Source organism: Crassostrea angulata, chromosome 6 (genome assembly GCF_025612915.1).
Source record: "Crassostrea angulata isolate pt1a10 chromosome 6, ASM2561291v2, whole genome shotgun sequence".
Classification (NCBI taxonomy): Eukaryota; Metazoa; Mollusca; class Bivalvia; order Ostreida; family Ostreidae; genus Magallana; species Magallana angulata.
The window spans coordinates 49,519,381-49,530,878 of record NC_069116.1 but is presented as its reverse complement, the minus strand read 5'-3'; positions in this window follow the sequence as shown (position 1 = coordinate 49,530,878).

The following is an 11,498-nucleotide window of genomic DNA, read 5'->3' as shown; positions in this document are numbered from 1 at the left end:
TACTGCGAATGAATACATCGAACACATCATCTTCAGAAAGTAACATATACTTAAAGAAATCTGGCCTTCGATACTTTAAATTGATATTCATTAAACATAAACCAAAATTTCAATAAGGCTCATTTCCGCCTACGCTTGCACACAGTAAATTTTCTTAGAACCAAGCTAGGTTAGCGCTTTTCAGTACTTTCAGTACTTTGATTTGTTATACATGTAACCATTGTATTTTCAATTAAGTATTTTTTCACTGCCTAATAAAATGAAATCATATGTTAACCGAATAAATATGACCAAATATTATAAAAAAAATAAATAAATATTGATGTCTATTCCGTAGTTATTTCATCGTTATATAATAAGTAAAAAGAAAAATGATTAAGTAAGTAAAAAAAAAATGAATTGTTCTCAGAAGAGAAAAATTAAAATTACAAACAACAAAATTAGTTATGGGACTTTAACCAAACCAATCATTCAATAAGAATCATCAGGGGAGTTATCAAATTAGAATTAGAACAAAACATTATTCTTGGCCAATTCTTATTATAATAAATACAGTCAGTTCAAGCATATCTTTTACAACATACACCATAGCATAGCATAGCATTGAAATCTCATAGCATAGCATTGGAATCTCATACCATAGCATTGGAATCTCATACCATAGCATACAATCTCATAGAATCGCATTCGTCATATCATACCAGAGCATAGCATACAACATTATTTTAAATCGGTTTTAAATGTTTTTATTTGAAAAAATAAATGTTTACATGATAGATTTGTGGTATACTTTGGCTTCTTACTATTTCACTTCGAAATGTGTGGAACTCTTCTGTGTATGGAGGCGTTTTTGTTCAAATCTCATAGCATACAATATCATTAAGCCCTTCATTTCAATTTCTCATAGCATACCATACGAATCTCATAACATAACATACAAATCTCATAGCATATCATTAAAATCGCATACCATAGCGTAGCATTAAATTGTAAAAGATATGCATGAAATGACTGTAACAGTAAATTTGTGTCTTTATATGATTAAATTAGCCTTAAAAGTTTTTTTATTTAAATGCTCTATTATTGATGTTTGTGACCGTGATTTCAATTTTCCCAGTTCTCGCTCGTAGTCTTCATCTTGATTTGATGGGTTTTAGGCCCACGATACTGACGCCAATCTTGTCAACGTTGTATTAGTCGTTGTATGTCTGGTTCTTGTTTCTATTTCGGTATTTTTATCGCACGTAGGAAATTAATAAATCTTTCGAATTTATCAAGTATTAGACTAAAGAATGGAAAGCGATTAAAAAAACTAAAAATGAAACTATGATTATAAAAGAGTTACATGTATCCGAAAGTTATGTTTTCAACTGGTTTGTACGAATCTATGGATGCAACAGAAAACGTCTTAACACGCTTGACAGCTTATCTTTGGTCTACTAAGAACTATATGAAGAAAAGAAAAATGGTAGAAAGCTGAAAGATTTTCCATTGCAACAGGTGAGGAAAAGTAGCCATTTACATTTTTTTACCTGATATTTGATCCTGCATTTAATTATGAATAAGACAGACATAAGTAACGCCCTTTTAGATATATAGGATAAAGAGCAGATAATGAAATTTCTTTCAGCGGAAAACAATGCAAATATTTAAATAAATATTCCAAAGAGGGTAGCTCTTCCACTTTCAGGGATTTTGCAATATCGATTTTCAGAAATTTCATGATTAGTTTTTAGCTCACCTGAGCTGAAAAATTAAGTGAGCTATTCTGATCACATTTTGTCCGTCGTCTGTCTGTCCGTCCATCCGTCTGTAAACTTTTTACATTTTGAACTTCTTCTCTAAAACCGCTTATCCAAATTTAACCAAATTTGGCACAAAGCATCCTTATGGGAGGGCGAATATAAATTGCAGAAATAAAAGTCCGATCTGTATTTAAAGCGGAGAAAACCTTGAAACTGTAGAAAAAGGGGGAGCACTTTTTTTTTCTTCTCAAGAACTACTGTGTCCAATTCAACGTAGTTTCCTTATGGGAAGGAAAATATAAATTGCAAAAATTAAGGGCTAATTCTGTTTCAAATCTGAGTTATTACGAAAATAATAATAGGAAAGGCGTGTTTCAATCAGTTTAATAGCTTCGGGTTCGGCATTCGGTAAAATGGGTAGGCAAGACTTGGCCTGAGCAAAACAAAAGATTGGCAGTTATTAATCTGCCAATCTCATTAAAATTTCAGGATATTTGATGGACCAGTATATTTGCATTCGCTGTAAATATTGCTGCAAAATAATGCGTATTTGGAATTGACGATTGCCGATCTGCCCCGGCTTATTTTTTTTTGCCACGGCCCCGGTTTGCATACCCATTTTACCAAGACTCGTATTCCATACTTCTAAAACGAGGTTCTTTGTTTAAAGCAGCCATGACATTATACGAAAAAGGGTCGATCTGACTATGATGAATTTGCTTGTTGTGCAACAGTTCGCGTATGAAGGGAAATTTTTGAAACATGCAAAATATATTGATGCCGATTTTGTGAAGTAAATTGAGGCTAAATATTTCAATGCGTTGACAGTTTTCACACATGACGTTGGCGTTAGCTTGTTCTGATTTTCGTTTCGTTTTCATTATTTATGCTTTGTAACCTGGGAACTATCGTCTGTATTTCGTGATTTTTACGTATCAAATCAAACAGAGACTTCTGTAAATCAAACAGTTAACTGCATTAATTATCATGGAGAAGACAAATTAAATTTTTGAATGATTTTAATTTGAGGAATTGAGCAGATTGAGGTACAATTTTCTTCTTCACATCTATTCATGTAAAAAATTTTAAATAAAAAACAATAAATATTATATTTTTTAAAAAAAATACAATAACTACATTGTAGTAAGTAGTTGATGAAAAAAATGTACCTTTATGCTCTCATATATTTTGATCGCTTTACAAAGTGGGGGGGGGGGGGGGGGGGGTGTGGGGGCAGAACGAAAATATAGGGAATTGGAAGTAAACAACTTAACAGTGTAACCCTACCAAATGTTAAGTTTTATATCTTGCGTAGGATTTTCTTATTCCGATAAAAAATAGTATTTCATGAAGGTACAATGTCAAAGATTACGTGTATGCAAAAATAACTGTAAAATTCGATCTACCGAGGGACCATATGGTACAATATCTTTTGAACGCCCATTGTTGCTCAGGTGAGCGATGTGTCCCCATGGGCCTCTTGTTGTCAATGTTCTTAGGTATATATGTTTTGATAACTATTATAGAAGATTATTTCACATATGGCATCGTTAATGCTTTAATCATTTTTCCATACACGTTGCATTTTGACAACAAGAGCGAAACAGGAAGTCATTACCGCAACATACTTCATACTTCAATAAAACTAAAATTAAAAAAATTATGCTTCTAATTTTTAGTTAAATGATAAAAACGATTAAAGTTTACCTGTTACCTTTAAAAAAAAAGAAGAAATACAGATATTTAAAAGAAATATGACTATAAATAATATGTTACTTTTAATTTCACAGTTTTTAAATGTTATTTTTTTTCTCTTGTAAGAAAACAGACCTAATTACCGCAAATCAGAGGAATGAAAATTATTTTAACTTGTTCCATTAACATTCTGTACACTTAAAAATGTAGAAACGATCATCAGATGTAAAATTTTACCATCAATTTTGACATCGTTGTGGTAGTGACACTGTGTTGTGGTAATGACACGCAGTTGCGGTAATGACAAAGGTGATGCTTGCAAGTATCAAAACATTAAATTCAAGAATATTTAATAAACTCAGAATCTTCAAACCAGAACACAATGCAACAGTAATTTAGTCACAAATTTAAACTTCATACGACAAATTCCCACTCTGCTTGTGACAGTTAAAAATGCCGACTACCAACAGCACTTGGTTGTCTTATGTACATCGCCGTGAGAATACCACAAGACATCTTCCAACAGGGGCCAAAAAAATCTCTTAGTTCCTATGCGGTGCAAAACCTTCTCTTCAATATCATTCACGTCCACATATTGTATAATGCCCGGGTACGGAAGTCCATCATACTTTACCACGCACCACTGACCAACTTGAGATTCATCGCCGGCATTTGATTTAAGACCAGGTTCCGGTATCCTCTCATCCTCTGCATGTGAGGGTCCAAACTCCATTGAGGTCAGATTGAAGCAAGAGCAGGGTCCAGCAGAACAGAAACAACTAAGAATTCTTGATTGTATCAATCTGGATTTACTTGTCAGAACCTGAACAAACCAAAGGCATTCTTACAAATGGAAAAAAAATACCTTAATTACTTTAAAGTACAAAATTTCACTAAAATCATCATATTGTTTGTCACCTTTATTAGAAAATATAAAATACATTTTATTTTCCGACTTCATTTATTCTTAAATAGAATATTTCAAATGTTCCGACTGACATACCTGATGGAGTTTCATTGTCCCTGGTACGGCGGAGAGATTACTTGGGGTGACTCTCTCAATTATTGTTATTTCCGATTCCTGAATATCAAACATTTCTACTTTGGTTTTCCATGAAATAGCAGACATGAGAGACTTTGCATTGGTTATGATCCCTCCATTAGCAATAAAAGCGTCTGCAACTCGCTCGATAGCTCCGCCAATGCCATCTGCGGGGCCTTTCCAATGGCCCGCCTCTAGAAAATTCCACGAGCCAGACTTGAAATGAAAGTTTTCTAATAACTGTGTTGAAAATAAGTAAAACTTTTGTTTGCAACGGTATTGCGTGGTTGGGCCGTCGCTTACAAATGGACTGTTTCAATGCTTGGAATCTTTTGGTGCACTTGTTGTAAATGGGTTTTAAGTGCGCCCAAATAGCAGAAGGGCCGTGCTTGTTAAAATCTGAAACTGAGCAAAACGAGAACAACACATCGTTGTCATGATAGACTCAGCCAGTATGGAGGGTAATCAGAATTTGGCTAGCCCCAAAATGAACGCTTAGTATCTCCTTATCGTATTTACAGTTAAAGTTTTCAGAAAAACCAATATGGATTACAACTTCAGAATCCTTTGAATTCTCCCTAAGTGTTCGTAGTGCCTTGTATTGGTGTTTTATATTGAATAAGTGTCTGGCTATTTTTGCGATCTGTTCTTGAAAATCGTCAATTAGTGCCGATAATGAACACTGTTGTTCTTCTTTCAGGGTCACAGAAACTGCGGTAGTTTTGTCTTCAGAACTTTCTTTTTTATTAGGACGCTCCACTCGTCGTGTAATCCATTTCTTCCACTTTTGTCCAGGATCATGGTTCTGCAGAGGCACCTTCTTCTGACTACACTGCTGACATTCTCTGTAAGCACATTTCTGATCATCGTTACAGCAGATAGTTTCAACAAGCTGGTTTACATCTTGTGTAGATAAAACTTTCAGTTCATTTGGTACTGAATATTCTCGCACTTTACCCATAAGCAAGTATCCCGATACTTTTCTGTAGGTTTTAGGATCAAGAATGGCTTGAGTTTGCAAAAGAATGAATAGGAAATGCAGCTTGCAGGGTTTTCGGCTTTGAATTAATTATGTAGATAAACCATGCTATCTCCAAGGAACCTTTTCTGTTTTAGCTCACCTGAGCTGAAAGCTCAAGTGAGCTATTTTGATCACATTTTGTCCGTCGTCCGTCTGTCCGTCCGCCCGTCTCTCTGTAAACTTATTACATTTTGAACTTCTTCTCTAAAACCGCTTATCCAATTTCAACCAAATTTGGCACAAAGCATCCTCATGGTAAGGCGAATATAAATTGAAATAGAAATGAAAGACGGATCTTTATTCAAAGCGGAGAAAAACTCGAAACTGTAGAAAAAGGGGTGCATATTTAAAAATCTTCTCAAGAACTACTGAGTCAAATTCAACGTAGTTTAGCATAAAGTATCCTTATGTGAAGGAAAATATAAATTGCAAAAATTAAGGGCTAATTCTGTTTCAAATGTAATTTACGAAAATAATAATAAGACAGAGAGAATGGGGGTCAATCAGTTTAACTTCGGGTTCGGTATTCCATATCTCAAAAACCTCTTTGAAGCGTATGAGAAATGGGTCAATCTGACAAAGATGAATTTGGTTTTTGTGGAACAGTTTGCGTGCGTAAGGAATATTTAAAACATGCATGATACATTACTGCCGATTTTGTGAAGTAAATTGAGATTAAATATTCCAATGCGTTGACATTTTTACCTTTAACGGTGGTTTTAGCTTGTTTTGATTTTCGTTTTGTGTTCATGAATTACGGTTTGTAACTAAGGGGAACTATCGTCTGTATTTTGTAATTTTTACGTATCAATCAAATATAGACATCGGAAAATAAAACAGCTGACTGTTACTTGCGGAAAATAAGATGCATTAACAGGTACAGTACTTTAACAACTAAAATACAAATTCTAATGGTAATACGGTATGGTCTTTGCGTGATAGTTGATTACTGCAATATGCTTTAGGCTAGATGTCAGTGTTTTCTCTAGTCTATTCAGTCTAAACGGAGATTAATTTTGCTGATGGAAATACTAAGTGTGTGTGCATGTAGCAGAGACATAAGTAATTGTTAGCTCACCAGAGGTGAAATATACAGATAAATGTCTTTAAAAATATTCTTCTCAAAAATCGATTGGCCAGAAAAGCTCTAACTTGTGTGGAAGCATCCTCAAGTAGTATAGATTCAAGCTTGTCCAAACCAAGATCCCCGGGGGGTACGGTGGGCCCCCAATGGGGGATCAAATTTTTAGATACAAATGTATAGAGAAAAATCATTAAAAATCTTCTTCTCAAAAATCAGTTAGCCAGAAAAGCTGTTAACTTGTGTGGAAGCATCTTCAGGTAGTGTAGATTAATTTTTTTTCAAATCATGATCCCCGGGGGTTAGGTGGGGCTACAATGGGGGGTCGAAATTTTTACATAGGAATACATAGAGAAAAATCTTCTCAACGAAAACCAGTAGGCCAGAAAAGCAGTAACTTGTTTGGAAGCATTCTCAGGTAGTGTAGATTCAAATTTTTTCAAACCATGATTCTGAGGGTACGGTGCGGCCACAGTGGGTGGGTCGAATTTTACAAAGGAATACATACCGAAAAAACTTTTAAAATTTTTTCCTTTCCTTTCAAATACCAATCGGCCAGAAAAGCTGCAACTTGTGTGGATGCATCCTCTGGTAGTGTTGATTCATTCTAGTTTGTTCAAGTTTTCAGGGGGTAGGGTGGGGCCACCATGGGGGAGGGGGGGGTCAAATTCTGTTGGTGCGTGCAATTCGGTACGATCTCTATGTAATGATTGATTAATGCAACATGTTCTATTAAGATGCTCAGGAATTTCAATCTAAACGGAGATTATTCTCGCTGCTAGAAATATATAACTGAAGTATATATGTGATGAAAAATAAATTGAGTTTTTTCTTTGTTTTAGTGCAGTTTTCTCTTGTTTTAATTGTTTAAAAATTCCTATAATTTTACTAACCTGAGAGTCAAGCTTCGAGTTATAAGCAAGATATAGAGCTTTGCGCACAATGCTACAATATGTTTGTACACAAAACTGAAGTCATGCTTTAGTTTGTTTATATTTTAAATGAGCTATGCTGAATAGGAAATACCAAGTTTAAAAATCTTAAGTTGAATGAAATAAACTCATGTGAACAAAAACATGACTCAAACCAAGCTATGTATCTTGCTTATAATTCTACGATTGACCCTGAAATGTTGGTTGATCAATAGAAATGTCTTGCTAAAGGGATGATATGCTGAAACTACTTTCTGGTGCCCCTTCTTCAACGATGAATTGCCTAAAATCTACACAAACTTTTGTTAGATTTTCAAACACTAGTAAATGAAAACGACGCCTTTTAAACAGTTTCCATAGTCCTGACACATTATTGTTATGATGATAAAAGCATTATCAGTGTTCTTAAAACATTTATTGCAACGGAAAATCATCTTTGTTTGTACACATTTGTTATTTTCTAATAAAGATGAAAATAATGGATGGGCCTTGGTACAATAGAGCGACATGCCTACCAATACTTTAATTTGAATTATAGCTCTTTAACATATGTGACAACATTTTTCAGTTAAGTTTATTCTTCAATCAAGTGAGTAAGGATATGAAATGTCATACGAAATGAATTCATGCCTGGAAAATGACAATCGTCTATAATGGAGAAGGCCAATTAAATATTTCAATGTTTTTAACTTGAGGAATTGAGCGCATTCATTCTGGTGCACTGAGGTACGCTTTTCCTCTTTCACATTAGAATTTTTAAAAATACAATAACTAGTAAGTAGTGGAGGGAGAAAATGTACCTTTATGCTCTCATGTATTTTAATCGTTTTATAAAGTGATAAGGGGGGGGGGGGGTTCTAAAATAAAAGGAACTGGAAGTTAACCGTGAACACCAACTGAAATTTTAGTTATTTATATTGTATATGATCTTATTTTCGGTAAAAATGGTATTCCACAAAGGTATATATGTCAAAGATTAAGTATATGCAAAAATAAGTGAAAATTCGGATATTCATTTTTGGTTATTCTACTGAGGGGCCACATGGCACAATATCCTTTGAACGCCCATATAAAGCCAGTGTTGCTCAGGTGAGCGATGTGACCCATTGGGCCTCTTGTTTGATTTTGTTTCGCGTGACTGTTTCTTTTTCCCCTGCTGTTGCTCGACTGTTATCATCACGTTCGAGAAATACTTTCATCTTCTCCTGTAACCTTTCAACGCAACGATTTCGTTGTACCCTCCTTCTGAAATCCAAACCAGTGTCTAAATTTGAATGCATTCTGTTTTTATCGAAGGGCAGATGTATGATGGCAAATTTCTTTAAGCGGTACTTCTTTAGGAGTTTTGAAGAAACTACCTTAGAAATGAACTGGCGATGCTTTTGACTTTTTGAGTTCTTGTATTTTTCGACAATGCTCTTGATCATGGTGTGGTGGAACACCAGTGTCTTTCTAACGTTGTCATTCACTGTTTGATTCTTCCAGAGTGTCTCAGTCTTAGAACGTGGAGAATCAGTAATTTTAGCATCTGCCTTATTATTCATTCTTTGCAGTGGTTTCTTGTATTTTTCGGCTCTTTTCTCTATTGAATTTAGTTAACTTCATTTTCTTTATCTCTCTGTAAGCTCTAGCTCTATCCCTGCGTACTTTTTTTCTACCAACATTGTTTCGTTTTAATGTCTGATCGTTTGCATTATTTTCATTTGGAGAATTAAGGGGTGTATTTAGCCTTTGGACAGCGTCTAGTAAGATTTTACTTTTTTCTCTTTTATTTCTCTGATTCACTCTCCATGATTTTTGTTGTTTTCTTTGCTCTCGTGCGGAAAGCTCCTGGATACTTTTTATTTCACCCTTTTCCTTTCTTTTGTTATACCGTTCTCTTTCTTTTTGTAGATACGCCCTGTATTCCTCCGGGTTATTTTTCTTTCGCTCTCTCCAGAGTTTTGAGCGTTCTGCTGATGTTAGGGGCATTATTAGTCTCCTACCGGTTTTCACCGGAGGGGACTATAGCTTTCCTCTGCGTCCGTCAGTCCGGCTGTCTGTCCGTTTGTCTGTCCGTCCGTCTGTCTGTCCCACTTCAGTTTTCCACACTTTTTTTCTTTATGCGTTTGAGGAATAATATGAAATTTGCTGAACAGCTTCAAAATATCAAACTACAAATTAAGGTTACACTTTTGTAACGTTTGGTTGACATATTTTCGAGAAAATTAATTTATTATATTCCATTTTTTTAATGTTCGGGTTCGATATTCTGCATAACAGTGCATTGTTTTCACAATTGCCACGACCCGGTAGAGGACGTGTATTGCTTATGCAATACTCTCAGAATGCTTATCATTGTAGTCTATGTAGTTTTGCAATTTTATTTATTAAAAGTGCGTGTTCTTTTGCAGCTTCGTAAAAGTATCGAGCGTCACAAACAGTTTTGCACCAGTTTTGAAAAGTGTTTTCAGTGTAGGGTACTTTAATCACCGCTAGTAATTCTTTTTCTGTGGCTACCATCAAATTATCTCCTTTAACAAGTTTTTCTTTTAACTCTGTATCAGTTATTTCCATGGCTGTAATTAAAAATCATTTATTAGACTAAATTTTTCCAAATCAAAATATTTTACTGTGATGTTATTTTTGAATTTCGTGAATAAAATCGATTTAAATTTTTTGGAAAAATGAAGAAAATATTTATTTATCGAGTTTAAAGGCTTTTATGTATAGAAAATGATGCTATGATTTTTCGAAATGTCATTACCGAACAACACTGTCATTACCGAAACACTAATATGTGTTTTAGGAATGACTGTTGCGGTAATGACAGAGTTATGTTTTTTCATTGATATATGGGGCAAATTCATCATGTAATGGCGGGTATTGCGGTTTATAGCAAACAGTTATACACAATTTATGCATTAAAGGTTGATTGAAATAAATATACTTAGTTTTTTTCGACATTCGGTAATGACGTGGAATTTATGTACGGTCAATATTTATTAACATTTATCGAATATATTTTAATTTTTTTTACCTCAGCAGCATCAGCATCATCTTCTCTTGCTTCAGTGTTTCTAGTTTATTACGTCATAATAATTGATCTCCACCTCACAATGATGTGTACTCTTCTGTACCATTTTTTTTCAATGAGTTTCGGTAATGACAAAAAATTCTGGGATAGTGTATTTTTTTTAATTTTTCAAAACAAACTTATTATATAAATTCATTCTATTAATTTTAAACAATTCTTTTACGCATTATCAAAAGACTCTCTCAAGCATTTTAGGTACATTTATTAGAAAATTGAAATTTCATGCTTTCAAAAGAGCGTACTAGACAGACAGAAAACATCGAGGTCGGGTACAAACGGGTCTAAATTAAGAGAAGTACGCTTTTGTGTTTCATATAATTTTAACATGTGACAGAAAAATACAAATCAAAATAAACAGGTTAAACTTTATCTCAAATTAAATGTTCTGATGCATGTCTTGGTTTTACCAAGCATAGGGACAGCATTTGTCGGTCAAGTTGAAGAATCACCCAAGAATTGCTAGAATGTATATTACCGCTTATTTAATTGAAAAGACATAACAAGAGAAACTGTAAAAAATGTGTAAAAAAGGAATTTATATTAAAAAGTTAATTTATTAAATATGGCATTTATCATTAACAAAGTAGCCAAATTTATGGGCAAAATGTCCACACAAATTTTATCAATCTAAATGCACATTTTTTCTGTTTTTTTTAGAAAAAATTCCAGTTTTTCATCGTGCAATATTAAATACAATATATAATGGTATTATTCCGCTTTGTTAAAAAACAGGTATCAAATTTCAATTTGATTTCAAATTTAAAAAAAACAACAAAATATCGATAATCTCATACGAATAACACAAGTCACCCTTTAATGATATTTTAAAGGGTTTTTTTTACCAGTTTTTGTGTGAAGCATTTCTAGTAAGAGAGGAATCTATTTTTTTTCTTCATATTTTGCCTT